This window comes from Colobus angolensis, unplaced genomic scaffold (assembly GCF_000951035.1).
Source record: "Colobus angolensis palliatus isolate OR3802 unplaced genomic scaffold, Cang.pa_1.0 Scaffold362, whole genome shotgun sequence".
NCBI lineage: Eukaryota > Metazoa > Chordata > Mammalia > Primates > Cercopithecidae > Colobus > Colobus angolensis.
The window spans coordinates 1,414,800-1,431,590 of NW_012116955.1; the positions used below are offsets into that span (position 1 = coordinate 1,414,800).

At 37.8% G+C, this 16,791-nt stretch overlaps 1 long non-coding RNA gene across 1 annotated transcript in view; it reads right to left on the reverse strand.

The window, feature by feature from the left end:
* The window catches only part of LOC105519939, a 40,899-nt gene that overhangs the window by 19,936 nt on the left and 4,172 nt on the right, over positions 1-16,791 (reverse strand). Inside the window, exon 2 of the long non-coding RNA XR_001003046.1 lies at positions 7,696-7,760. This is a non-coding gene — a long non-coding RNA (uncharacterized LOC105519939). The remainder of the gene's footprint in view (positions 1-7,695; positions 7,761-16,791) is intronic.

Here is a 16,791-nt window from a genome sequence, read left to right on the forward strand (position 1 = left end):
TGCAGGCATAAAAAATAATGAGTTCGTGTCCTTTGCAGGGACATGGATGAAGCCAGAAGCCATCATTCTCAGCAAACTAACACAGGAACAGAAAACCAAACACCACTTGTTCTTACTCATAAGCGAGAGCTGAATAATGAGAACACATGGACACACGGAGGGGAGCATCACATGCCATGGCCTCTCAGGGGGTGGGGGCCAAGGGGAGGGAGAGCATTAGGACACATACCTAATGCATGTGGGGCTTAAAACATAGATGATGGGTTGACAGGTGCAACAAACTACCATGGCACACATATAGCTATGTAACAAACCTGCACATTCTGCACACGTATCCCCAAACTTAACGTAAAATTAAAAAAGGAAAAAAATGTGTCTTTGTCGTCCAAAAACAAGAAAGCAACCAAATTTTCCTGAAGAGTGAAAGAAATGAAACAAATATTGTGCTCATAACACTGTCATTGGTTAGGCTAATAATATGAGCAAAAGTAGAACTTTAATTGGTAATAGGAGAGGTGAGCTATTTTCAAGAAAGGCAAAAAGGCAAATAAATAGAAAAATATTCAGCAGAGAATTTTTTTTTTTTTTGGGAAAAAGGGCTCTGGAGATGGAGAGCTTCATTTGGACAGCCTTCGTTGGCTTGAGTTTAGAACTCTGCCTGCCATCTTCGACATTTTTCAGTTTTAACTGTCAGCCCTAAGCACTGCCCCTCTTGGTAGAGGACTCTCCCTGACTCACCCATGCCTGTCTTTTAAGGAGGGCGATATCCCTAATGGAGTAGAAGCAGGGCTGCTAGTAGGTGGGCTTGCTAATAGAAACTACTGTTTAGTGAGCAGAGTAGCAGAAAGCCAGCAGCAAAGAGAAGAGAAAGCAGCTTCCTTGGTTATAGAGAAGCACTGTGGGGTCCCATTTCAGGTTTCCATTTGTTCATCTCTTTGTACCATATCATTTGCATTTGTTCAGCCTCAGTTTTCTCATATGTAAGATGTATATATTTAATCAAGAATCCTAAACTATTCAGCATTCCCATTTCTGAAAATCTATCTTTAGAAAACCAATTATCACATCAATGGCTGGTCTCTAGTCACTAAGGAAAGTCTAAGTATCTTCTGTTCATTTATGTTAGAAATAATAATTGAATGCTGGCTGGCTCCCAAGAATGTTACCAGAACTCTCAGTGGAGAAGGGAAAGCTTAGTTTATTGCTAACCATGTTAGGATAGCACTATCTAAGGCTCACTGGCATCTCAGAGAGGAGATGGAGTTTCCCTCTGTCACCCACGCTGGAGTGCAGTGGCACGACATCAGCCCACTGCAATCTCCACCTCCTGGGTTCAAGCAATTCTCCTAACTCAGCCCACTGAGTAGCTGGGATTACAGGTGCCCGTCATAATGCCTGGCTAATTTTTGTATTTTTAGTAGAGACGGTGTTTTGCCATGTTGGCCAGGCTGGTCTCAAACTCTGACCTCAAGTGATCCACCCACCTCAGCCTCCCAAAGTGCTGGGATTACAGGTGTGAGACACTGTGCCTGGCCAAAGTTGAAATCTTTATAAACTTTTTGAAGTCAGATTTAAGATGAAGCTTTCAGTGTGGGAGGTGGCAGTTTGTTAGTACTGGATATGGATTATAATATGGGCTTGGTGGATAGAGCAAGGAGAGGATTTTGAACCAAGAGGTTCAAACTGACAATTTGCCAGTCTTCCAGAGGTTTCTTACTGGAGCTATCACCATAGGCTCTTGATTCAATACCTACCTCTTCCTCTCAATAGCTGACCTGATTTTCTACTGTACTGAGACCAGGTCACCACTAGGCATATGTTCTTTAAATATTTTTTTCTTCAACAGAAAGTCCTTAATTTCATCTATTCTTTCCTCTGCTCTTAGAGAAAAAATGCATTCCTCCTTTTAAAACCTTATCTATACTATAGTCTTCTTCTTGTCCTCATAGCCATTCATCTATTACTTATCAATTCTTATCATTCCTCTATTACTTGTCATATATCAAGTAATAGCCATTCATCTATTTTTTTTTTATCAGTTTTTCCTCACATGCTAACCATCTCACTTCTCACTGATTCCCTTCCCTTGGCCCTCAAACATAATTATGTGTCTTTAAACATAAAATAATACCTACTAGGTCTGTGGGCTTCTAGCCATGGTTTCCTGTTCTTTCTCTTCTGTACGGGTTTCTATATCTTGCTTCCTGGACAACTCCTGACAGACCAGAGAAAAGCAGTCTCTCTTGACCAGCAAATCCTTGTGAACATGTCATCCTCTCACTCCTCATTTCTTTTGTTCTCCACCAAGACCATAGAAAATATAGCAAATGCTGCTTGTCTCCACTTTCTCATTCCCATTTACTTTTAGTTTCATTGTAATCTAGCTGCCTTGGAAAGGCTACAAATGATTTTCTAAGTGCCAATTTCAAGGGACAGTTTAAATCCCTAATCTTTGTGACATTTGATACTGGTGATTACTCCCTTTTCATTGAAAAGCACATTTCTTTAGCTTCTGACATTACCCCCTCTTAGTTCTGACTTCTAAAATCTCTTTCTCTCTCAGATTGATTCTTCCTCCCACATCTGTTCTTTAACTGTTACTGTAGTTTGAACTTTTGTCCTTGTTTCCTTTTATCATACTATCTGGTCCCAGAGTAACTTCATCCCTAGGCATGACTTCCATTATCATGTATCCATGAATAATCCCCTAAATCTAAAGTTTCAAGCATGGCCCTCTCCTTAGTTTCTAACACTGAAAAACTCAATTATCTTGGATCTAAAGTGTTATTTCCAAAATGAATTTATTATCTTTTTAATGAAAGCTCTTCCTTCTCTTCTATCCTTGGCTATATTAAGGGAATCTTATCCATTTTGTCCAGTGTTTTCCCAACTTCCCAGATGATAAGTACCACCCCAGCCCTTGTTATATAATCGGACTACCAGGCCTCTTGCCTGGAAAATCTGATGTATTTGTCTGCAGTGGGAAGTCTGGGAAGCACTAATGGGACTGAGCATCATTCTTGTTCTCTCCATCTATGTCACTCCTCCCTCACCCATTTTGTTACTGGGATATGCCCATTGTTGTGTGTCTGTTGAGAAACTGTCAAACCACACCATTCTTCTCCATCCCCACTGTTACTGCTTTAGTTTTGACCTTCATGAACAGTTTAGTGCCTTCAGTTTAATCCCCTATAATCCCATCCCCACCAGCCTCTGGGATGCTTATCTTATATTTCTCCATGGGTAGGACCCTTCAAGGAATCCCTAGTTCATGAAGGGTGAAGTCCAAGTCTTTAGTCAAGTCCCTCAATGGTTATTCTCTGCTTATTCTCCAAACCCGAACATCCTTATTTTCATTTCACTAAACATCCATAAGTTCTTTTTCAGCCATATTCACTCTCACCCATGCTTCCTCTTCCTGAAACACAATCCCTAATGCTAGCTTCTTTTTATTGTCAAAGCAGTTGTCCTTGAGACCCAATTCAAATACATTAAAACACGGTTATTTGGAATACAGTAAGTACAGAGTGATTTTTGTCTGACAATTCCTCATGGAACTTCTTCATTAGTTTAATACTGGATGCAACTTTTCATGCTCTTGCCAAGGGAGTGGTGTTTCACTGAAGAAATATAGATAATTGTAGCTCAAATTTTAGCCTCAGATAGACTTGAGGTCAATTCCCATTATTTCCATGCAATCACTCTATGATTTTGGGAAAGCTCTTTAAACTGCCTAAGCCTCAAGTTCTCATCTGTAAACATAGAAATGAAAATAGTGAGATTAAACATCATAGTGGAAGAAAGAAATGTGTTGAGTCCAGTTCCTGCCACAATTGGGGCTCCAGAATTTTCATATATGGTGATAATTTACAGCCCATATCAGAACTCTTTTGAGAATGAAAGAAGATGATATTAATAAGTTTTCCAGGAGATAGTTGTAAACCAAGACTGCCCCACGACAAAGGACACATGGTTACCTTATAAATAGAAGGGACTTTGGGTTCACACTTTCCTTGTAAGAGGGATGGTAGCTAAAGGGCTTCATGTTGTGTTGGCAATTCTACTATTTTTACCTATACTTTATGTTTTGGGGTGGGGTTTGGGCGAACGAAAGACTCACTTTGTATCATTTTTTTTGGCATATGGCAGGTAGCACAATATCCTCAGTCTTTATAGTGATTGATCTAGGAACTTGCCTTGGCCATGCCTGTTTCTATTTTCACTTTAAGCCTATACTTTGAGGTCCTGCCTCAGACTTTAGCCTTTCCACTCTCTTTGTCTCTCTGGGTTGGACATTGAGCTGCTGGCTTTTTTGTAGGGGATATCTGTTGTTCTTTGGGGACTGGAAATGAGGCCTCACCTACTCTGTCTTCTGGGGTGAGACATCTGGCTGAGGCTGTTTCTCAGTTTTTCAGTCTTCACTAAGCAAGGGAGGGTCCATTCTACATGTCTGGCTGCTAGGGCTTCCTCTCACCTAGCAGGTGGATGTTCTGGGGCTACTGAAGAAGTGACTTAACCCCCTGCAATTTTCCATGGTATTCACAAATGATAGAAATTTGTCACACTCTCCTGGAACTTTCTAATACCAGGGAGCATTCATGCGATCATTCATAGCCCAGCATCACACCTATGCTGGCTCAATGGCTTACCAATTATGGGAAGATAAATTGCAAGTCCTCAGCCTAGTCATTCTCGTTTTGAGAGGGCAAGACATATAGGGGAAGTGGGAGGGTCCTTGTTTCTCCCTCCCACTCCCTTACTCTGTATTAGGGACCCTGCTCACATGCTGTCACAAAGATTTTTGCTTCCCTATAACCCATCCCCCATGTGATTTCAAGTAACTATGCCTTTTCTTTCTTTTTCCTTAAAAAATTATTTTATCCCATGAACTATTCTTTTGGATGCCTTTTCTTGTCTTTCTCACTCATCAAACTCTAAGCTTCATGAAGGCAAATGTATTTCTTATTTTTCTTTTCACTTCCAGAATGTGGCACAATGACTGGCATCTATGGATTCTCATAAGATGTTTAAATGGATGACTAATTATTATATGCAGACAACTCTGAGGAATGTTATGCTTTTGGTCATACCTCAATGCAGCACTCTGATGAGCTAAGCTCATATCCTGTAATCTGGGATACATCATTAGCATGATGAAAAGTCTAAGTTGACTTTGACCTTTATTTATTTTTGTCTCTAAGCCACTTTTGCTTCTGAGCTTCATATGGAGAGAAGTCCAGTTCAGCACACCAGCCAACCAGAGACTCTATAAGAACAGCATCAGGACAGCCAGACCTTGAGGCTTCTCACCTGCCTTGAGAGGGAAGCCCTTCTGGAGCAAATGACAGAGGCCCTTCTTTTCTGGTATGACCTGCAACTCCAGAGACTCAATAGAATTCATGACACTGCCCAAGGAGATGACTGACACAGCTGGAGAGTGACTTGGGCTCAGCAAACCCACTTATGAAATGATATTTTGGCTTTTATTTGGAATGATCCTATTTTCATTACAATTGTTTGTCACATTGTCCATCACTGCAAACTACCAAGACTGGGTGCAAATCAGAAGTTTCATAAATACACGCTAAATGACCCATGCATGTCTTGACCCTTCTTTTCCTTATACATATGCATATTTGGTGCATAAATACCATATGGCACTCTATTTTCAGTCATTCTTTATGTCTACCCACCCATGAAAAATTTATCCATTTTATATTGTTCTCCAGTTACCAAACTAGGTGCTAGAGAATTTCAGATTCATCGAGAGCAGTCACAGACCTCAGAGAACAAATAGTTCTGGTGGGAGGGGGCAGAGAAATGAACAGAATGAATAATGAAATAGAAATAATTGATTCCAGATGATGGAATCAAGGAGTTCAAGGCTGCCATGAGCCAAGATCGTACCCCTGCACTCCAGCCTGGGCAATAGAGCAAGACCTTATCTAAGAAAAAAAAAAAAAAAAAGAAAGAAAAGAAAAAATCTACCACAAAGCACATGAGAAGGATGGAGGAACCAATCCACTTGGAGGGTAAATGGTGGTGGTAGAGATATTAGGGAAGACTTACTGGCAAAAGGACACTGAACTGAAGCTTTCAAATGAACAGGAATTAGGAGGAGGGTGCTTGGAAAAGAGAAGAGCATTTCAGGCAGGAGGACAGCATGAGAAAATCCATAGGAGAAGCACGGCATTGTGTTTAAAGGAATGGGAAGTGATTGAGCATTGCTAGAGCCTCTTGTTCCAGGTAGAGAAGGGAAGGGGTAAAGCTAAGGAGCAGGGCAGGGTCAGACACAGTCCTCTCTGTGTTGGGGAGTCATTTAAGAATGACTTTCCGTTTTGCAAAGAATGGTTTGCAAAAATGGAGCACTGTATCTGAGAGGAGAGGGATGGAATAGAGAAACACAAGCTTGCTTAGATGAAGAAGTGAAAGGAGGGTGACAGCTGATTCCTAGATGTCCACTCCTGGTGACAGGTTAACTGGTGTGAGAGTGAAATAGCACAATGGTTAAAAGCATGACCTCTGGAACCAGGCAGCTCGAATTCAAATCTCAGCTTTGCCACTGCTAACTGTCTGCCTTTGGGAAGGTTACTTAACTTCTGTGCCATTGTTTCTTCATAGGATGGTGATAAGAATAATATGTACTTCTTAAGACTGCTGTGAGGATCCAATGAGTAAATATGTGGAAAGTGCGTTGAATCATGCCTGATGCATAGAAAGTACTATAGAATTATTTACCCCTTCTATTACAGGAAACGTTCTTTGAAAGGGAAAGAAGTTGAATTCAGTTTTAGACATGTTAATATTGAGAATCCACTTGACAATATCCAGTAGGTATTTGGTTGGATATGTTCATCCAGAGTTCCAGGGAAAGGTCTTGACTGGAGATGTAGATGTTTTGTTAATTCCAGCATATAAATAAGTCTGATTAAAATCATGAGAGTGGATATAATCCCTCAGAGAACAGGAGGAGAGTGAGGAGAGTAGGCCAAGGATGGAACAGAGAGTTCTCCAAGATTCCTTACTATGTTATTTTTCTTTCTAGAACAATTAGTGATCTTACAGTGGCTATTTACAAACCTGAATTTTATTATTGGAAGGATTTCAATAAGAGAAACTAGCAGATAAAGAAAATGCAATCTTGAAATATATGATATAGGTAGAGTTGTAGAAGCAATCCTAGCAGGTTAACCAGGAAATGAGAAAGCCGGCTCCTGAAAATGAAGAAGCAGAAACTCAGGGGGAATGACAATGAAGGGACTAGAATCACTCTAGGAGGCGCCTGCTGGCTGTGGGGAGACGTCAGAACCATGAGCGAAGTCAGGAGAGTTTGAAGTGCAACTGGAGTCAGCGGGGAGACTCAGGTTAACAGCACAACACTACGGTGACTAGGTTTTCTCAACCAAGGCTGGGACACAGTATGACACAGGGCAAATGTTTAAAATAACAACTGTGGTCAAAATCTAGGAAAGATGCTGGCCATTCACTTCCTGGAATATGCAGTGCCTTGAACTGCCTTCAGGTATTCTGAAAAAGGGCAAAGCTACCATAGGTGGCATGTTACAGACAAGTTATAAGCAGGTGACCAGGGAAAGAAGTGACAGGTGGGAGAAGCTGGCATTTCAGTTGTGTTTAACAATAAGCAAGTGAGTTGACTTGGGGCTGCATCTAATCTTCCGTCCCTAGAGCCCTTACCTTCAGTGGTCCAGTGGCATGTCCTGGTGTCCTTATCCCTTCAGGAGTAATTTTGAGCAGTGGAACTGGAGAGAGAACACAAATTTATTTTTCTTATAAACAGAAATTCTTGCTGCGTGCTGTCAATATAGCTCTTTTACTAAGCACTAAATCCACCAGGAAAACATTAGTTAAAGCTTGAATTCCAACATTGTAGCTTGGAAAAAAATGGGGATGGGTAACTCGGCCCCAAATAAAACAGACCAAACTCTAAGCAGCCCCAATGATTATGTACGTATTTACATCTATGCTTCTGACGAGGTAAGTAATCCATACACTTCCTGCAGCTGGCGACTTCATGTTATAGCATTAGGAATAGAAATAGCATTTTGCTATGGGGCAGTTATAAAACAAAATGAACTCTTCTTCCTCCACAAATGTTCTACTGTTGGCCAATCAGTTCCATCTCTCTCTCTCTGTCTCTCTCTCTCTTTTTCACACACACACACACACACTCACAATTGCAGTCACTTAAATTTTAAAGTCTTTTTGAATGGGAAAGTGAGTAACTCAAGTACTTTTTATCAAGTTTTCTGCCATTAAAGTCCTTGAAGCTAGCAAAGGTGAAGGGAAGAGTTGACTCAAATCATCCAGGGCTTCATTAAGCTATAGCTTGCTGAGGACAGTTTCTTTTGGGTCTACCTTCCCCAAAGAAATGCCAGTTTCTTTTTCACCAACATATCTAAAGAAACCAATAGTAACCTTTGATGTGTCTCCCTGGGCTCTTGAACAAGCATTTAATTGAGAGCTTCTTAATTGGTAAACGTTCACATCTGAGTATGTCACCTGGGCCACTGAGGCCTCCATACCTTGGTAGCACAATTCTTTGCAAATAAACAAAGCTTTGAGTTCCTGGAGAAAAATGCAGCTTACACAGCACTTAGGAACACTCAAAAGGCCTCTGTTCCCTCTCCATACTAATGTGGTTTCACAAGAAGACCAAGATTATTTTATTGCCCCAGGATGCCAGGAAATTTTCATTTGGCTTCCTCAGATCTTTGGGATAAAAGTGGGACAGTAAGGAAAAGAATTCCCTTTGCTGTCTTAGATTTCTGTTCTCCAAGAAAATATGTTTTTTAAGATCAGATATTCTCGTTTATTTTTAGCTTTGGTGACTGTATTATTTTACATCCCCCAGTTTCATTTCTTTTTTCAATGGAATATCTCCCCCTCTACTTCTTCCTGTTTTGGATCATTTCATGGGATTCTACTTTTGGCTAAAATACAGGTAGTATCTTTCACACATCATAGGCTTATTGACTTCATGTTCCCTCAACTTAATGGAAATGAAGAACCCAAGTATTTCCTACTTAGAAGCTATAATGACAACTAAAAACTAGCAAAGTAAATATACTTTCTAGTACACCCTTAAATAGCACATACTAGAAGTTTGTGAGGTGTGAGCTATAAGAATAAGGTTGAATTTGTCCACTGGATAGCTTATAAACAAGTGCTTCTCTCACCACTCTTCATAACATTGCACTCTCCCTGTCTCCATCACCTTTCCTCTTCTTAAATTTCCTCATAGCATGCAACACTTAACATAGTATTTGCTTATTTATTGCTCTGTCTCTAACCACTAGAATGGAATTTACATAAAATTAAGGGTTGGATTTTATTTCTGCTATATTTCTGGCACTCATGAACTATATGACAAATGAATGAATTTGTGTTTTTGAAGAAACTAAATGCTGACTTTAAACCTTAAACCAGTTTCAAAAACTCTATTATTCCATTTCTTAAGCTCTCATCTTAAACACTTCTGGCTCAGATTTGTAATAAAATATTTAATCAATTCTAGAAGTAATGAGAAAGAAGAAACAAACCTGTAACCTTACTCTTATTACTGAAGTGAGGGAAAGGAATCTCTCCCTCTTTCACAGAGAGCTCTAGTGTTCAGATTCTCACACACATGGACTAGGTGCTCTGTATTTTCATATCCTGGCACCGGGTGCTTAGCTTTGTTTCCCAAGTTTTCTTGTAATTCTACAAGAACATCTGGCTTGAGAAATTTATCTATTAAATGGTCTTCCAAAATATATCAACATTTGGCAAAAAACAGGAAAGAAAAAATAACTTGCCACTTTGAATTCATTTGGGAAGCAAATGGGGTGTAAATAATAAATCACAATAAAATTAACATATAGGTACATGTTTCATATATATGTTAATTATATATAAGTTTACTAAATGTTTATATATAAATATATAATTATAAATATATATGTAAATTCACACCCATTTTTCTCATAGGTTATTCAGTATTTCTTTTTCTCTTCAACTATTCTCCAAATGCTCAAATGAAAGATTCACCTGCATACTGAATAAACATGCTCTATATGGGATATGCATAATAAATCTTATTAAAAAGGAAATTTATGCTAACTTGATTTCCTCCTGATTACTCTCAAAGCTTTTCTGTATATGTTTTACCATAAATTTAATAAACTGTTTTCTTGACTTTGAAAGTTTGCTCCTCAAATATTTGAATTTTATTAGTTCTTCATTATGTGCTAGGCAGCTCTATACAGATTGTGTAACTTGATGCTCACAACTAACTTGTGAGGTAGACACAACACAGAATCTGAGATTCTGAAATTTGGAGAGATTAAGTTACATACCCAAAGTCACACACAGAACAAGGCACAGACCTAGGATTCAAATCCAGGTCATCCGGGCTTTAAACCCTATGCCTCTTCCTCCTGTATATTACACCTAGCATCTGACTTCCTACATAATCACACATTTGTTTATCATCCTATTGAGGCCTGGGGAAGTGCCAGATGACTAGAAAACCCAGATTAGTTAAGACAGCGTTGACCTAGAAGAGAAGTTATTCTTTGTAGAGTTTGGTCTTCTTACGTGTAGAATGAACATGGAGGATTTTAAGGCCTCTTTCAGTCCTAATATTCTACAGTGAAACAATAGTCTTAATTGGAGTCAATTAAAATAAAAATATGATTTTAAAATGTTAAGTGGTTCGGTATTAGAAATCAAATTCCAAATTTACATTATTCAAAAAGGAGAAATATGTAAAAACAATAATTATTAAAAAGTGTTCATATAAACTATAGTTATAAATTTAAATCTGGATTAAATTTTTAAAATTTTATTCATATGAAGTTGGGACAGTAACAACCATAAAATGCTTTATTAAAAAAAAAATGTCTGACTAGATTCTCCTGATTTTTACCATTTCCTGAAAGGCACAGAGAAACTCCCAGGCCTGGCTTTAGAAACCAACACCGTTTCTTCCAAGAAAGGGCAAGTCATGCCTGATGTGATACATTCTGAAATGCAAGCACTGCTCTGGAATCTGGAGGGCTGCACATGGAGTCTGCACGGCCACCTCCTGGTATCCATTTTGTTCTCTAAGGTTTGACAAACAAATGCCCCTCCCCCAACTCCTGACACTTTCAAACTGGTGAAGAGGGCATTGTGTCTTATTTAAAAAGAAAAGGACTGTTCCAACACCTTCAGGATAATTAATCTATGGTAAAATGTATGTTTAATACTACAGTCTCATTTTCATGTTGAGGCTAATGTTCTTTGACCTGAAGTTTTGCCTTTCCCTTTGAATGGTCTCGATTATTTTTAATGTCCTTTGACTGCCCTGCTGTTCTATAAATCACATTGGTGCTTTCTTTCTTTTAATCATGCTTATATACACTACAATATTTTCCACTAAATATAGACATATTCTTTATAGCTTCTTAAAGTACTAACAATCTCTTAAAGCACTAGTAACCCAATACAAACGTCTAATAGCATTATAGTAATCCAAGTTAAAAAAAAAGTTAAAACATTTTTTTGAATACATTTTCTTTGAGAATGTTACTATTTTTGTCTAGTGGAGGTTTCATTTTTGAGGAGGATGGTGGAAGAAAAATCTCAACAGACTTTTAGCATAAACATACCTTTAAAGAGACAACGTATAGTATAAGAAATGAGAAAAACAGGAGATCTGTTTTATTGGCAAGATACATAAATTAGTGTCTGGATTTGCCAAGATAGCACTGACATTGTGAAATCTGACATTCAGAATGGCTAAGATTACACACTACTCATATGTTATTTAAAGACGATCCTTGCTTTCAAAAAGCATCACCCCAAATCATACTTTCCATCCAGAAATTCTGCTACCTAAACATTCCAGAGACTTTCAAATGGAAATAGTCTCCATAATGCAATATTTGTGGGGGCAGGGTGAGGCCAAAATCTCAGGGGAAAAATGTACTTTAGCATCTTTATCAAAGTAAGACTTCAGAAGGAAAATCCCCATGCATTTGTTGTTAAAACCAGTTCATACTCATCTAAATATTTTAATGAAATAATCTTAAGTCAGGATGCAGCATTTATTTTATCATTTGAAGAATTAAATCCAGAATAAAAGTCAGAGCCTTTCACTGAACAGGTGAACAAAGCATACCTGAGACAAATAATCCCATCTACTGAATATAGCCTACCCTTTCTAATGTAGTTAGTAAAGTAAAATTACATACAAAAAGTACAAAATACAATAGTTAGCAAGTTAAATCTTTTAATAATGATTTCATTTTAAAATTACAGTAAATGGAGAAGTCCTTTACACAAATGTCCCAGTGATCTCACACACACGCACGCATATGCACACACGCACACCCTTTCCAACCCTGCCAGATTTACCTATGGTTTAGGAGGGTAAGATTTTCATCAGGTTATAGAATTAAGCCTAACCTTACCTTCTTATGTTAAGTATTTGTTCTGACATATGTTTTTTTTTTCTTCCAACCTTGTTAGATTTTTTTATTCCATTTTTATAGGACAGCTTTGACTCTGCACTAAACCATGCCACTAACACGTTACTTAATCTAACTGGCACATTGTAAAATTTTACACATGCGCTCATCCAGATAATTACACAATTAATTTTCACTTAGTTCAGCTGAAACGGGGATAATGAAATTTCCACTGGTGTACTGTTACGTCCAGGGGCCAAGGGTCAGTTTCCTGTTTGGATAAGGGTGAGTTTAAAGAGGATTTCTGACAGTCTCCTTACTTCAACTGGTTCTAAAAACATTGCAATGGAATTTCAATTTACAGCTAAATTCAATGAAAGGAGCAGATGTTGGGAGTGTGCCACCACCCTGCGAGAGCTGCCTTCCACACAGGTGCGTGCAGGGAGCCATCAGCTCTGGCTTGAAAGACATGTCCCTTCTACCTTCCATTCTGTAGTGAAAAAGTGGATGACAGACACTTGGAATTCATTTTTCCCTTAAGGTTTAGACTCTGCTGAGCCACAATGCAATATTAAAGCAAAGTTCTCAGTTCTCACTGCTTTAATTCTAAAGGAAAACGGTAGAATCCTAATGACTAATTTGTTTCCAGGATACTGAAGTCATATCCTTGTGAAATTTCTTAGTACAAAAGAGGCCCAAGGTCTAGGTTTTCCTGATGGTAAAAGTGGGGAAATTTAAGTGTAAGTCTTTATTTTTCCTTGATAGTCTGTTTGCTTCTTTTGCCATAATTTTAAGGTTTAATTGTCATCCTTAGGACTGAGTATTTTATAAACAGCAGTGAAACATGTCCAACATGGAAAATATGGATGTGTTAGCAAATCCATTTTCTTTCCTTAAAATATTCTTTTCACTGAAGAATCAGACATACTGCTATAAATTTACATGTGACTGAAAGAGGAACTGGGTTCTAACATGAATCAACTTTATGTTAAATCACCATGTGTGTAAAGTATTCATTGTCTGGTGGGTGACAAAAATGCCTCACTACATCACATCTGTTAATTAATAAAGCCTTGGTGAATACACTGTTTTGGTGTCAATTCCTGTCTAGGTTAACATTAAGGGTGAAGAATTGCTTTTATAGCTGAATCTAAATGCCTTGAACATTGCCATGTAAAGAAAGGGTATTAGATGTTTACCTGTATGGCTAATAATGAAAATTACTAAAAAGAATACTAGAAAGTACAATATGTTACTATTAATAGCCAAACATTTTTGTTTTTTTCCTAACTGCATTGATAAACGGATATGTTAAAACTCAAGAAATAGAGGTTTTAGATGGTAGTAGCATACTGTATTAATTCCATATTCTCCAATAAAATATGAAATAAGTGAACTTTATTCTAAAATAAGTGAATTTTACATATATCTAAAATAGTTCAGGAGAAATGGCCAATGCATCCAGGTAAAGTACACATTTCTCTTCCTCTTTATATGCAAGTTAGTTAGTGGAACTCTGCCCTTCATCCTAAACACCAAGCATGCTTTTGCCTTTGTGCTGGTTATTTTCTTTGCCTGGAATCCTCATGTTCCCAACAGCTACAAGATAAACTTTCTCACTTTTTCCAAGTGTTTGCTTAAATCTCCCTATACCATGAAGTCTACTCTGACTTGAAATTGCAACTCACACTGCTCTACTCCCTTACTGGGCACTAACTCTACCAGATCCCCCTTGCTCTGATCTGCTTTTCTTTCTTCATAGCACTTACCTCATTTGAATACACTGTACAATTGACATATTTATGATATGCTCATTGTTTATTGTCCTCCAAAGAAATGTAAACTCCAAGATGGCAGGGATCTTTGTTTTGCTCGCTTTCAGATCCCAAGAACCCATAATGGTTCTTGGTGTGTACTTGGTGAACATGTATTGAATGATTAGATAAAAGAATAAGCTCTGTAAGGCTAGGTGTTATTTCTCATTTACTCTTTGCTGCAATCAAAGAAACTAACATAGTCTCTAACAGATATGAGAGGTCCACTTTTTATTATGGAGTGAGTGAATACATAACCAAATGTAGTCATTTTGCTTTTATACCCTGGAGATGCTGAATATTCTGGGAAGTCTGGATACTTTTAGATCAATGAGTGATCATCTCAAGAGCATAGAAAGCAGTAGGAAACAACCTTTCCATCTGCAGGTAACTCTGGGTTGACAGAACATGCAAATCTGCTTTGCTCTTGATTTATTCCCTATCTTGAGCCAGTCACTAAATTTGCTTTGAGTTCACAGTTTTTCACTCTGTTATTCTTGCACACGTTCTGAAGCATCAATTGCATCTTTAATATGTTTTAATGCTATGGCAGATTCTAAGAATCAGGAGACTACTTTTCTGGCTTTTGGGCCAGACTTGGGGGTGGCAATTTAATAAAAATTATTACACATAAATAATATACTTTTATACTTTTAAGAAAAATACCACAACGCTTTGGTTGTGTTTAGTGGATGTAAGAAAAGAGTGAATTCATTTCTGGAAATATCAAGATTGCAAACCTGTATTCCTTTTCAGGGAGATAAAAGCTTTTGCCCTGAATAATCTTGAAGCATCCCTTAGATTTGTGTGATGCTTATGCTGCTGATGAACAAGTCACAGCATGGGCACAAGAAGTGGTCATTGAAGGAGCAGCTGTTGAAGGATGGGGTATTCTAGTAACTTTTCATTTGGGGATAAGGAAGGAGTTCTTAAATCTTTTCTAGCTAGATAGAACACAAACATGTCACGGGTCACATTTATAAATAAAATTAAGAACATGTTGTTTCTTGTGAGCTCTTTCTAATCTGTCATGTTGTTTTCACTGAACTCTAGTTGTGTAACATCAATTTGAAGTAAAGCTAAAGAGGAAATGGATTATTTTGATGCTGGTGCCCCACCTCTCACTGTCATCCCATGCTTGAATGGTTTGCATTTTATTGCAATGCCACCTCTCTAGAAAAGCTCAGGTCAAGCTTGAGCTTAGCTAGCCCCATGATGAGGAAGTACAGAGTCCGATAAAACTCAGTCCCCCATTAGACCATGATTCTTATCACTTCTGTTATAACTAGTAACACTTCCCTCCCTCCACCAGCTACCTCACATAAGATACATATCTAATGAGTTCATTTTTTTCTTCCATTGGCAAGTTAAGTTTTTTTTTTAACAAAAGAAACCTTATTTAAAAATATTTTTTACAGACATTATAGCTTTTTAAGGAAAAGCTCTTTAGTTAACTGTGTATGAAAATGAAAAAAATTAATACATAATATTATTATAACAGACCTCTAAATATTAATACATTGGCAAAATAAAATGGACTTAAAATGCAAATGAATCTTAATGCTCTGCTATTCTCTGTAAGAATATTTACTTTCTGTTTTTCTTATTCTTTATAGTTGAGAATGACAATACACCTTTATGTATTGTCTGGACCCCAATTTATAATGGATCCTCCTGGCAAGATCTGTTCGGAACATTTTTAACTGCTTGATACCCTACTTTTAATCAATTAGTATTTTGAGCATCAGTTTTCCCCTTCTTCAGTCCCTAAATTCACTGAATTTTCTGAGATCACACATTCAATTCTCACTGACATTCTGTACCATTAGCCAAGGTCTTCAGGAAATTTAGATGAGGGCGAAAACATCACATATAAATGAACAGTGTTTTAGGTCTCTGTTCTTTATATATCACTGAAAACTAGGTGATGGATTTGCAATCCCCATGGCCTTTATCTGTCAGTTCTTAATAGAATCACTACATTGCTTCCATATGTTCAGTTATTACACTTCCTCTGTTTCATTTTGGCCCACCTCCATGCTCTGTGATTATCTAGTGACTTTCCAGTGGAATGTTGGGAGCCTCACTGAAACTTGCCATGTTGTGAATTAAGTCCTTCTTTGTTTGGGATTGTATCAGCTCTACTAATAAAAATTACTCTGTTATATGAACACACATCTCCAATTATTCTCTTTTTAATTTTTGTCTTCATAACACAAAAACATTTGTCCATTTCAAATGAAATAATCAGTTTTTCTATTTTTAAGTTGCCCACTGTTTGGATATCATCATAGGCATCAAGTATACATGGGGTTCTCAAAGTCTCTTCCTCCTTTTAGTAGATTTAATAGTGTCTGCCTCAAATTAATGTCCACCTGGAACCTCAGAACATGATTGTACTTGGAAAAAGGGTCATTGCCAATGCAATTAGTTAGGGATCAAGATGAGATAATACTGGATTAAGGTAGGCCCTAAGTCCAATGAGAGTGTCCTTATAAGAGACAAAAAAAAAAAAAAAAAAAAAA